The 13,420-nt window shown below is 44.0% G+C and overlaps 1 long non-coding RNA gene across 3 annotated transcripts; it reads right to left on the bottom strand.

The window, feature by feature from the left end:
• Positions 1–1,098: 1,098 nt before the first annotated feature.
• LOC142731778 (uncharacterized) lies at positions 1,099–13,191 on the bottom strand. Of its 3 annotated transcripts, XR_012879169.1 has the most exons (5): positions 11,663–13,191; positions 8,272–8,728; positions 6,317–6,371; positions 3,527–3,621; positions 1,099–1,603 (listed from the first exon to the last, which is right to left on the bottom strand). It is a non-coding gene; the product is annotated as an uncharacterized LOC142731778 (long non-coding RNA). The 3 variants fall into 3 exon arrangements; XR_012879168.1 differs by lacking the exon at positions 11,663–13,191 and having other exon boundaries at positions 8,272–11,058; XR_012879170.1 differs by lacking the exons at positions 6,317–6,371; positions 11,663–13,191 and having other exon boundaries at positions 8,272–11,055.
• Positions 13,192–13,420: the final 229 nt, after the last annotated feature.

The raw sequence follows: 13,420 nt of genomic DNA, 5'->3' as shown, positions 1-13,420 counted from the left end.
GGGACAGTAGTTCCATGGAGAGGCAGGGACTCCTAGCATCATACATAACTATGATACTAGGAGCCCGGTTCCCTGCAGAGTGTTCGGTCTGGGACTTGCGGCCGAAATACGTTACGTCCATTACGGACGTAACATGCTCGTGTGAACCCAGCCTTAGTGCGACGCTTCGGTCATTACATGACCTTCATCAGGCACTGTGCCGTTCTGGTTGCTGGTACATCCAGTAGTTGGCGCTTCGTTCCGAATGGCGGCTGACCGCTGTAGTTGGCACACTTGAGATTTCTTAAAACTTTAGCTTTGAGTGCCGAATACTTATTTTGGTCTGTGTCAGATGTTAGGGATGAAGTCTACAACTGGCCAGACCACCTATCTTTCCTTCGCTCTGGAAATATAGGACAGTCCACGAGGCAGCACATCATGTCTGGTCAATTCCCCTACTAATCTGTACACTAACATCTTCAAAAGAGAAGAGGAAGGTGCAGATGTGACGTTCAGGTTAGGTATTTGCAGCATTGAAGTTGTATTGTGCTCCCCTTGGAGCGCTGTGCAAAGGCAAAACTCCTTTATTGGCATGATATGTAGATGGTTGGTACTCTATTTGGGTGCGCAGGCTTACTTTGTTGTGTGCTCACTTGGCTAGGTCGGCATTAATGAGTGAAATGTATACAGTACCTTAGGAAAATACAGTGTGAGAAAAAGATGTTAACAGGAGCGCTCCCTAGGGTAATACCTTGAAAAAAAATGTAAACTAGTCTTCTCACCTTGTGAACCTCTTGGTTGATAAGAACATCGACTGGATGCAGTTGTCTCTCTTTTTGTAGATTCTTGTTCTTCTGACACGGAGTACAGTATGTCTCAGGCTGGGGGATCTCTTTGCTGGACTTTGTTGTATGGTGGTGTACGTTCGTCCTGATTATGACCTCTGTTTTTGTAGCAGGAAGATGTCTTTCTTGTTTGGATGTTACTCCATGGGTTACCCAGCCTACTCATTCTTCAATGAATCAGTGACCATGTCCACAATTGATTACACAGGTATAATATAGATTTCATGATAGATCTTTGGAATTAAAACAAATTCTTTTTAGGTATTTGTCTATCCATTTTTATTAGAAATACAATAAATATATTGAGGTATGTTTTTATTGACATGTGTTGCTATCAGCCAGACAGGAAAAAAATATGGATGGCCTTGGGAATCTGTAGAGGCAGCTGTTCTACAGGAAAGGGAGTGCAGAGACCCTACCAAACAGGACGAGGGGAGGCAGTCCATTGCCGGGCATCTGAAGAGACTTGCCATTAAACACCAAAAACCATTGTACTTCACCGCAGCCCTGCGAATCATGGACAAGGCTTCATTTTCAAAGACTTCTGGACAGTTGTCTTTTAATTGGATGGATCTTAAAAAACCCTTCTGGACAGTGGGGGATGGGAAGGAGGAGGTGTGGACGGATGACGTTCCGGCATTCTTAGATGGACATTAGTGGTTCATATCTGCTGCCTCTTTAGCTTTCAGGCCTTGATCTGGCACATCCCTTTCCATGGCTGACGTTCTCGACACCAGGGCTTCCTCCTGCTGATGTTGTACGGTACATTCCCTTCAGTTCTGAAACAAGAATAAATAAAATGTCCTAGTGAAGAGTTGCTCTCTTGAGGATATTCCCCGTGACCCACACCAAGACCCTTTGTCTGCCAGGTAGGTAGATAGTGCGTTCTATGTTCAACTAAGTTAAATAAATTCACAAGTAAATCTGCTCAACTTTAAGATGCGGTTAACAGAAATGTTTAAAAACGGGGACAGATAGGGCGCCAAGCGATGGTAGAATTTTATTTAAATACACATTTCTGGCACGACTGGTCCCTTTATCTGATCTTAACCTGACGAAGGGATCAGTCAAGTTTAGTCCCGAACCAGTCCAGTCCAGAAACACAGTCAAAATTAAATGGGCTTTACTTTACTGTCCCCGTGTGAAGTATTTGTGTTACCCGCCGCTTACCTATTTTTGAAGGGGAACTCCAAGAAAAATGTGTCATGCAATCAAAGGCGCAGTGCCCACCCAAACTACATCGCAAGATTTTATTTAAAAAATTAGCTTTTATCTATTTGATTACTCCAATATGTAAAGGCCAATATTACTAACAGCTCCTGGCTCAGCCAGCAGAGGTGGGGTCCGGAGCCGAATGGGACCCAGAGCTGCTGAAGGAGCAGAAACTACATAAAGGGGATTTGTCTGGGGTCTGAATACATTTTAGGGTTTGGTATTAAAGGGGTTTTCCAGGCTTTATAAAAATTGTAATTCAAACTGAAAATTGCACAATTTAGCAAATACCCACCTTCTAATTCTCTGCGGCTCCAGTGCCGGCGGTTCACAATCCCCTGCCGGCCTGTTTACATAGGCTGGACCAGTGATGTCCCGTATCGGCACATGATCGCACTAGTCAATCACTGGCCACAGTGGTCACGTGCCATACTTACTTAGATCACTTCTGCAGGCGATACCCTCCCTCTATACTGTCCTTACTGCAAGGTTTTTATAGTGAGGACAGAATACAGGGAATATCTGGTACACAAAGCGTATTCTGACTAACCCTGCCCCATGATAAGCCATGCCCAATGAACCACGTTCTGTCAAAGGTACGCCCTGTCAAGTCCTGTCTCAATCCATCTGAAACCGAAGTGTCCCTAGAAAGAAATTCCAAATATTGTCAACTATGCTATATTAGGGTATAGTATGAAGAATCAGTGCAGTAGGGTCTATATACTACTATATACACAAAGCTGCCATGTGCTGAACATTGCAAAACACACTTTTCATAAAAGAGCGTTAATTCCAGTCCTGCAGTCACCCTGATGACCTTATACTGTGCCAGTACTTGAGGTAGGTGTGCCCCTTTATATATTACTTGCAGCCAGAATTGGCACCGGGATTATCAGCTCATTGACGAATTCTTGAGGTCACATTTGTGTCTTGATGTCACCAGTCTGAACCAATCCTACACCACTTGCTCTTTATAGAATTTTCAGAAAAAAAAATACCCCTAGCAATAAATACTGCATGTAAATAATATTCTCATTACAGTACAACAACAAATAAATGGAAAAAGAGCCATATCCCTATTAGGTCCCGCGGACATCATAGAGGTGGTCCTTGACTTCCAGTCCTGCAGTCACCATGAAGACTTTGTGCTGTCAGTGCAGGCAGAATAAAGCTGACATGGTGACCATGTAATGTTTTATATGTACTACTACTCCCTGTACTGACTGATGGGCCCATGCACACGACCTTGGTTTCCACAGTCCATGCATTGCCCAGGAACCTGGACCGCAAAAACAACGGACATGTCTTATTACGGTCGTGTTTTGCGGTACAGGCTCATAGAAAATAATGCACGTGGTCATATGCACGGCCTGCGATTTGAGGGCGGCTGTGGGTGACACTCCGCGGACGTACGAGCCGTAAGTCACGGTCAATGCACCTCACTACGGTCGTGTGCATGAGGCCTTAGTAAATCTGCCCCATGGTAATACCAGTGACAGCCCGCTCTTTCCCGGTGGGGTACAGTCCTCCGCACATCTTCATCCACGTCTCATCTTGTATGTGCCGGTTACTTTTCTCCTTATACCTGAGAAGTAACAAAAATAACATCAGAAACTAAAAAAACACAATTCCAAGTATTTCTCCCCATTTCTAAAAATAACATTTCCTGCAGGTGAATAATGGAAAATATAAAGATATAAATATATTCAGGCCTATGTGTCTGTCCAGGGGGTCAGTGAGGGTCCTGCCTGTTATATGTGGGGAGGTCGTGCTGCACAATAACGGAGGGGAAAATGTCTGTACATCAATATATATTTGTCTCTAGGAGCCCCTACAAAGTCTCAGTGAGGGCCCTGTCTGTTATACGGGGGGAGCTTGTATACAGCGTTAGTAACACGCATGTCACTCCACTATAGATATTTTGGGTGCGGGTTCTTCGACCTCACTGTCCATAATTTAATTAAATATTTATCAATATGTAAGGATGCACTCCTGAACTTTGCGCTAAATAGGTGCTATAGAGGTTCGGGCTGGAAAACCCACAATGAAAATCCAAGAGATAAACCTGATGGTCCCCAAGGATCTCTTGACAATTTTTTTGAATTCATCAATCAGGTTAGAGAGGAACTGAAATTTACCTTGAGTCTTAGCAAAGAGAGCGTTAACTTTTTGGATACCACTATCATTAAGGATGACGATGGATTTTTGAGTACTGATCTTTATTCCAAACCAACGGACAAAAATAGTCTATTACATTACAAAAGTAGTCATCCCAGAAGCACAATACGATCTTTACCAAGATCACAATTCACAAGAGTCTCTAGGATTGTATCCAACATTGACACTAGAACTACTAGATTACAAGAAATGTCCACAAAATTTGAGGAGAGAGGTTACCCCACATCACTATTAGTAGAAGAAATGGATAGATCAGTTATGACCACATCACTTACAAAAAAACCTAAACAGAATAGATTTCCGTTAGTACTCACGTACCATCCGATAATACCCAAACTATATCAGAGTATTCGGAAACATTGGTCAACATTACATACTGCCTATCCTCAAATTACAGAATTTGCTAGTCCTGTGATGATGTGCTCCAAAAGATCACCTAACATTCGTGATCGTCTTATTAGAGCCGACATCGGCAGTTTTACAAGGATCCCTAGACAAACGTTTCTCCAAACTAAACGTAATGGGACTTTTCCTTGTCTACATTGCGCAAGTTGCTCCAACGTTATTAAGGGTGATAAGATTCAACACCCACATAACAATAGGACATTTCAGATAAAAGGTTTCTTTACATGCGATTCCAATTTTGTGATCTACCTTATTAAATGTCCGTGTGGTCTTGTCTATGTGGGAGAGACCTCACAGCATATTAGAGATCGGTTATCTAGTCACAAATCTACTATACGATGCAAAAAAACTTGGCTACCCCTCCCGGACCATTTTGAGAAATGTAATCACAATCTTGCTCAATTAAAATTTCAGGTCATCGAACAGGTACATAGACCCAGAAGGGGAGGTAACCATATCAATTTATTAAAAAAGAGAGAATCGTATTGGATACATACACTAGAGACTCTCTCTCCTAAAGGCCTTAATAGAGAATATGATCTTCTTTCCTAAATGTTGTCTACATTCCTGCTTTATTCTATTCTGATATTCCTATTCATAATATATATTTATTTCTTCCAGGCACGCTAGAAAAATACGAGATCGATTAGAGGACCAGATACAGGTACCATAAAACCGGTTCACTTTTCTTACTTTTCTTCCTCCTTTTTTTCTTTTGCTATATGACTGTATTATTTCATATGTTTATCTTGTTTTTCTTTTCTAACCATTTATACAATTTATTGATTCATTGAAATCAACTTCATATTGTTCACATTCCTATCATAATAATAAAAATTATGTTCCTATATTCTTTGTCCCTACAATATGCACTACTATATTTAATTTCAATCATTCACACATTATCCATACATATACCTTACGAGGATTACTGTGGCCATACATCCAGTTAATATATCTACACTACTCTATAGTATCATATTCACGATCCTCCGTGTTTATCCATAATCCAGCTTGCGTCTCAAACACAGTGGTGCTACCTTTAATACGCCCGCGCCGGCGTTCTACACACCGGATACTACATTATCGATCATTCGGTTAATACATTTACACTGCTTCACAGTACCACATTCACGATCATCGGTAACTATCCATTACTAAGCTTGCGTCCCAAGCATAGTGTTGCTATCTCTAGTACGCCTGCGCCAGAGCGTCACTTGCGTTCCACATACCGGATATCCGGGTTTGCCGCGCTATATCTGTACTTCCTGTAGGGAAGGTAGCAGCAGACATTATTCTGATATCGGAGCGTCTGGTTGACGCCGCTGCAGCTCTTAACCACACTGCCATTCCATCAAGGTATACTCGCTTTTGGATCTTATAACATAATATCCTTGTCTCCTTTTCTTTTTTTTCACTTCTCTATGTGTTTTTGACCCTGTGCACATTCTATACCGGCACTTTATGGTATGGTCTCATGTGACATAATAGCAATGCCTCCACTTGATATGAATACCCACCGTCAAAATTGAATGACATGATATTTATTTATTCTTTGAAGTATATTGTCTCACTATTTTTCTTGATTTTAGGAGAAGCTTTGCCCATTATAGTTCTAAAATATGATGCATAAGATATATAATGGATGTTTATTAAAGATAATACTCTTTTGACACATATATGGTCATAATACTTACCGCTATCACGATGTATATATACATTTCTTGTTGATTATGGTCAGTCTCTATCATCCTAGAAATGGATGTCATTATATTATTTCTACACGCAATTTTGTCATTTACTTTGTTTATTGTGTTTTGATGTATCAATATGATTATTGTTTTGTATTTATAGCGATTGTGATAAAGGCCTAGGTTGGGCCGAAACGTTCAATAAAATCGCCATAAACCAGATGATGAATTCACGTATTGAATACAATAAAATAATTTTTCTTTGAAATCCACATAATTTAATTAAACACCTTAAGGAAATGGATTATCACCAAGAAGTTTTATTTAAAGGTGTACTCCCATCTTACTATTTCTCTGGGACTCACACCTATGTAGAAAACGGAGGTCTCTCCCTGACCCTGTCCTGCTTTGTTCCCAGATCCCTGTCCCGTCTAATGGCTGCTGATTCCAGGTGGAGAATGACTTGGGAAAGGCCTCGCACGTCCCTCTCTCTATTCTGTTCTATGGAAGTTTCGGAAACAGCTGAGCGCTGTTGAACTATTTGCGTAACTCCCATAGTACAGAACGGAGAGAGCTGCGTGCATGAGCATAGGTGGATATCACATAAACGTCTGAGGCCTCATTTACACGAACGTGATATACGTCCGTGAGACTCGCGTGCTTTTCACGCGGGTCGCACGGACCTATACAAGTCTATGGGGGCATGCAGACGGTCCGTGAGTTTTGCTCAGTGTGAGTGCGCTGAAAAAAACTCACGACATGTTCTATAATTCTGCGTTTTTCGCGCATCACGCACCCATTGAAGTCAATGGGTGCGTGAAAACCACGAAGGTCGCACGGAAGCACTTCCGTGCGAACTGCGTGATTCGTGCAAGAGCTGTCAAACTGAATGTAAACAGAAAAGCACCACGTGCTTTTCTGTTTACAAACATCCGAACGGAGTGTCTTAGACATGAGCGAACCGAACTTTACCGGGTTCGGCCGAACTCGTTTTGACCGAACCCGGCAGGAGACAGTCACTGTGCAGGGTGCTGAAAGAGTTAAACTGGTTCAGCACCCTGGACAGTGACTTCCGATTCCAATATACGTGAACGTGTAAAAAAAAAAAAGTTCTGACTTACCGATAACTCCCGGCTTCTTCCTCCAGTCTGACCTCCCGGGATGACAATTCAGTCCAAGTGACAGCTGCAGCCAATCACAGGCCAAGCACAGGCTGCAGCGGTCACATGGACTGCCGCGTCATCCAGGGAGGTGGGGCCAGATGTCAAGAGAGGCGCGTCACCAAGGACGCATCACCAAAGCAACGGCCGGGAAGTTCTCGGTAAGTACGAACCTCTTTTTTTTAAACAGGTTACTCGATATGGTGATCGGAATGCACTGTCGAGGGTGCTGAAAGAGTTACTGCCGATCAGTTAACTCTTTCAGCACCATGGACAGTGACTGACGTCGACTAGCCTCATCTCTATGATGGCGGCTGCGCGAAAATCACGCAGCCGCGCATCATACACGGATGACACACGGAGCTGTCAAGTGCCTTTTGCGCACGCAAAACGCTGCGTTTTTTGCGCGCGCAAAACACACACGCTCGTGTAAATGAGGCCTGAGATGGAGAAAACCCTCTAAAGAGATTATTTCATTAAAGGGTTTGTACATAATTAGAAAAATAGAGCTGACGTCTTCCAAAAACAGTGCCACACCTGTCCACAGGTGATGTGCGGTGTGTGGACAGCTTAGCCCTATACATTTCAATACAGAAAAGCTGCAATACCACACACAGCCTCTGGACAGAGGTGGCGCAGAGCTTCCATTTGGGTCATAGAGAGGGTCTTCAGTGTGATACCCCCCTCTATGATATCTAAATACCCTTATAGGGCATTTCAGGTGTAACCAGAAGTTAAGGTGATACAAAAAATATTCCATACATGAGATTTCCTTAATGGAGATATTGTAACAATAATTACTGAAAATATGTAATTGACTTTTTCCTCCATTATAGGAATAGAACCCGAGAAGCGACGTTTTGGACTACGCAACAGTCGATCCTCCGGATGAAATGCTGTGTGGTTGGAGCGTAGTCCCAGGAGCGCTGGTGTTGTTGTGCTGATCCATGTTCTTCTTATCTGGAGCTTGTATACAGAACACGCGATCCTTCTGGTCCGACCTACTAACATATATAAGCACAGCCTAAACACACACGTAATGATATATAATAACATAACATTAACATAACATTACTATGTATCAGCCCTGATACGTCAGTGTCATCATATTTCTGGGGTCCCCGCACACAGGATATACGTTACCTCCTGTGATGATGTCACTTCCCTGTATTTCCTGTATGACATGGCTGCTCTTCCTCTTCCCGTTTCTGATGTATTTCCTCTTCCTGTGTGATAAGACATGTGCTGTTGCCTCCTGCTGTGTATAACACGAGATGCAACATGTCTTATAAAACATGTCAATAATAATCGCAGAAAGCGAAAAACATTTTGTTCATTTCCATTCACACCAATGGTTATTTGTTTGCAGCCGTTTTTCTGAGCCATACTTGTCTGTTTTTAGAATCAACTACAGGGAGATTTTGAGATGTGGTTTGCGAATTTCTTTCCTATGTAAACCCCACCGATAGGGACAGCTAAGAAGCCGCCTCAGTTATCAGCGAGCGACCCCATAATTAGACTAAGCAGAGTGCCCCCATACAGTGCCAGCAGAGTATTGTCCCTTAAACAGTGCCAGTATACTGCCCCCTCATAAACAACACTACCAGCAGAGACCCCTCAATAAACCATATTGCCAGCAAAGTGCCTCCAATAATTAGTGCCAGCAGACTGCCCCCAATAACCACTACAAGCAGAGTTCCCCCTCACAAATAGTCCCAGCAGAGTGCCTTCCCTTATGCAGCTACATCATGTAAGATCTTCCCTAGTTTGGAAGTCTCCAGGACAATCTGGGAGAGAAGACAAGTGTGATGTAACCTGGTTGCAGTGTGTAAATGTAGCCTGAAACATCACGTGTAGCCCCTAAGTCTATGTTCACATGTTACATATTTATTGCAGATTTCCATGGTCAAATTGACACATAAAGTATGAATGTGAATAGGGTTCTAGAAAACTGCATAAACTTGCAGCAGTAACAATCTGCAGTAGATTGTAATGCAAAGGATGCACAGCCAAATATGCTGCAAAATCCACATGTAATATATGGAGAAATATTAGGCCTAGTTCACACCGAGTTTTTTTGGAGCATTTTTGACGTGGAAACCGCATCAAAAAACGTCCGAAAACTAATCTTATTGATTTCAATGGGATGCAGAGGCGTTTTTCCCACGAGAAAAAAACACTCACAGGAAAAAGCAGCGTCAAGCCCTTTCTTCAAGCGTTTCCGTCTCTGACCTCCCATTGCCATCAATGGGAGGCAAAGAAAATGGTTTTCACAGCATTTTTGCCTGCGGTGCTCAATGGCCGTAGTCGAAAAATGCGTCAAAAAAGCGGCAGAAGGAATTTTGAGGCAGATTTTTCCACCTGCAAAAAACTTGGTGTGTAAACAGGGACTTCGTGTCCACATGTGACCTACTCTATCCAATCACAGCTGTAATTCCAGCCAAAGCTGCCTAAGATTATGTTCACACCCCCCACTTCTCCTGCGGTTTGGCCGCTGCAGCCCGATGAGGAGGGATTATAACTAGAAATTGTGGATATAAAGGAAATGCAGAGGTTTCTGTGTGACAGTCTAAGGGCATGACCAGACGTGGCGGAGTTCTGCATACACTGTCCGCATCAATGCCGCACAGAATCTGCGTTGCAGATTCTGTCGCGGCTTTGCCTAAAATGGGCATTAAATTGATGCGGACTGGCCGTTGCGTATTGAGGGGGAAAGGGCTTCCCTTCTCTCTATCAGTGCAGGATACAGAGAAGGGACAGCCCTTTCCCTAGTAAAAGAAAAATTAATTCATACTTACCCGGCCGTTGTCTTGGTGACGCGTCCCTCTTTCGACATCCAGCCCGACCTCCCTGTATGACGCGGCAGTCCATGTGACCGCTGCAGCCTGTGATTGGCCTGTGATTGGCTGCAGCCGTCACTTGGACTGAAACGTAATCCCGGGAGGCCGGACTGGAGGAAGAAGCAGGGAGTTCTCGGTAAGTATGAACTTCTATTTTTTTACAGGTTGATGTATATTGTGATCGGATGTCACTGTCCAGGGTGCTGAAACAGTTACTGCCAATCGTTTAACTCTTTCAGCACCCTGGACAGTGACTATTTACGGACGTCGCCTAGCAACGCTCCCGTAATTATGGGTGCACACACGCAGTCACCCGTAATTACAGGAGCCCCATTGACTTCCTCAGTCTGGCTGTAGATCTAGAGATACATAGGTCTAGCCAGAATGAAGAACTATCATGTTAGTAAAACCAATACGCTCCGCAGCACACATAACATCTGCAGACTTCATTGCGGAATTTTCACTCTCCATTGAAGTCAATGGAGAAATTCCGCAATGAGTCCGCTACACGTCCGCAACAGCCAAATTCTGCACCGCAGCCTATGCTCCGCAGCGGAATTGTCCGCAACGTGTAAACTAACCCAATTAAAAAGCTGTGGAAAGCAATGGAGAAACGTGTACGCTGCAGATTTCTGCTGCGGACTATCCGCAGCGGAATTCCAGAGCAATTCCGCCACGTCTGGTCATGCCCTAAGGCTCTGTTCACATCTGCATTGGGGTCCCGTTCTTACGTTCCCGTCAGAGGTTTCCGTCAGAACAGGACCCTGAGCAGACACAAACTGACACCGACGGAAACCAGGGGTTTCCGTTTCCATCACCATTGATTTCAGTAGTCGACTACGCTATTGCTTCCGGCAAAACGACGGGTCCGGTGCACAAAAGAGACAAACGGAAACCACGGGCACCGGCTCCGTCACCATTGAAATCGATGGTGATGGAAACGGAAACCCCTGGTTTTCGTCGGTGTCTGCTCAGGGTCCCGTTCTGACGGAAACCTCCGACGGAACGTCAGAACGGGACCCCAACGCAGATGTGAACAGAGCCTAATATGGATGAGAAAGGGGAGGTGGGACTACTCATTTATTATGCCCGGATACTGAACTGGTATTACTAGTATTATACCCTGTTCTATGAACTTTACCCGCTGGAGTACCCCAAAGATGCTTGTACCACTGATCGAGGTGCTATGTGTTTTGTAGTAAAATGAAATTGGTATTTGATTATTTTTTTTACAGTTAATATTTATTAAAAATGAGGTTTTAAAGTTTTTTGCCTGGCAGTGATAGTTTGATATTTGTCCAATACCTATTTATTTCCATATTTCATGGATATTATGAGGTGGGACTACTCACCTAACCAGTATGTTCCTGACGGGAGCTGCATGCGTCCATCTCATCAAGTCTCCGATCTCCTGGCAGCTCCACTTTCTACAGATCCTACAATGAAAATCTATGCAAAAAGTTTACACCAAAAAAACAGAAAATTCTACTGCGGAACCAGGATTGTTGTTGTGTGGCAGGGCTGCACCTCGCCCTTCTGCTGCCGGAGGTAAACAGTGAAATAGCGCCCCCACCTGCATCACCATAGAGTGGCCATGTGGGGTAGAGAAAAGATAGCAAAGAAAATATAGAAAACCTTTATGTTTACATGTAGTAGAAATCTATTTAATACAAGAGAATAATATTTATAAAAATCTTAATCACATGCTGCGTTAGGCCTTATTCACACGACAGGGCCGATTTTCCCGGCCGGTTTGCATCCATTCCGATTCCGTTCCGGGCCGTGTTGCCGTTTTTACCGGCCGATTTGGACCCGATTTGCATCCGGTTTTTTCCCCAACCGTTTTTTAATCGGATGAATTTTTTGCACTCTACTTATTTTTTTATTATTATGGTCTGTCCCTCAAAGGTCAAAAAAGACCTTTTTGGAACTTGTAATATTTTTTTTCTTTCTTTTACACCATGTTTTCCACTGTAACTGGAGTTGCACAGCAGCCCCAGTTACAGGGGAAATCAGCCCTCTCATAGTGACGATTGTCACTAATAGGGCTGTGCTGGGTCTAGTAAGACCCAGCAGCAGTCTGTCACTAACGGCACCCGGCGATCATGTGACCAGTCACATGATCACCGGGAGGAATAGAGACAGCGCCGCTGCTGCTGCTGTTTCTATTCCTATACACAGCGTTCATTGAGCGTTATGTAAAAAGACATCGTAGAAGACAGGAGCAGTGAAAGCTGCTTCTATCCTCTCCTCAGAGTCCCCGGCAGTCACTGACAGCCGAAGACCCGACATTCAGCTGCCCGATCGCGCGGGCAGCAAGTTAAAACCTGAGCCGTAAAAAGTCTATGGCTCGGGTTTTAAGGACCCTGACCGCTGGCCGTAAAAACACAGCCAGCGGTCGGGAACTGTAACAAGCAGGGGAAGGGAGCCAGCGCAGCGCTCCCTTCCACCTGCTGTACACCCCGACCCTGCCACACAGTATCACCAGCGTAGCCATTCGTCCGAATGGCATCAACTCCTCCTCCTCACATGCACTCTGCACTGTGAGGAGAGAGTGCCCGAGCGACGGTTGACCCGGCCATCACTCGGGACACATTCTAGTGATGGCCGTGTATTACCCGACCCCATAGACTTCTATGGGAGCCGGGCGGCCGGGTACCCGGCCGAAAATAGGGCATGTCCCATTTTTTGACGGCCGGTTTTCCTGGCCCGTCAAAAAATCGGTCGTGTGAATAGCCCCATCCTAATGGTCTATTATTGCTAATGCAGCCGGGTGCCGGCCAATTTATGAACGGCCGGCACCCGGCCGGGAAACCCTGTCGTGTGAATCCCGCCTTAATTCTGCAGTGTATTACTGACATACCTACCTACCTGCACTCATTATATTACACTCATCCATTATATACCTACCTGCACTCATTATATTACACTCATCCATTATATACCTACCTGCACTCATTATATTACACTCATACATTATATACCTACCTGCACTCATTATATTACACTCATACATTATATACCTACCTGCACTCATTATATTACACTCATACATTATATACCTACCTGCACTCACTATATTACACTCATCCATTATATACCTACCTGCA

The sequence above is a fragment of the Rhinoderma darwinii genome, unplaced genomic scaffold, assembly GCF_050947455.1.
Source record: "Rhinoderma darwinii isolate aRhiDar2 unplaced genomic scaffold, aRhiDar2.hap1 Scaffold_87, whole genome shotgun sequence".
NCBI lineage: Eukaryota > Metazoa > Chordata > Amphibia > Anura > Rhinodermatidae > Rhinoderma > Rhinoderma darwinii.
The sequence above is the reverse complement of the archived record's forward strand: the minus strand, read 5'-3'. Positions and strand labels throughout refer to the sequence as shown.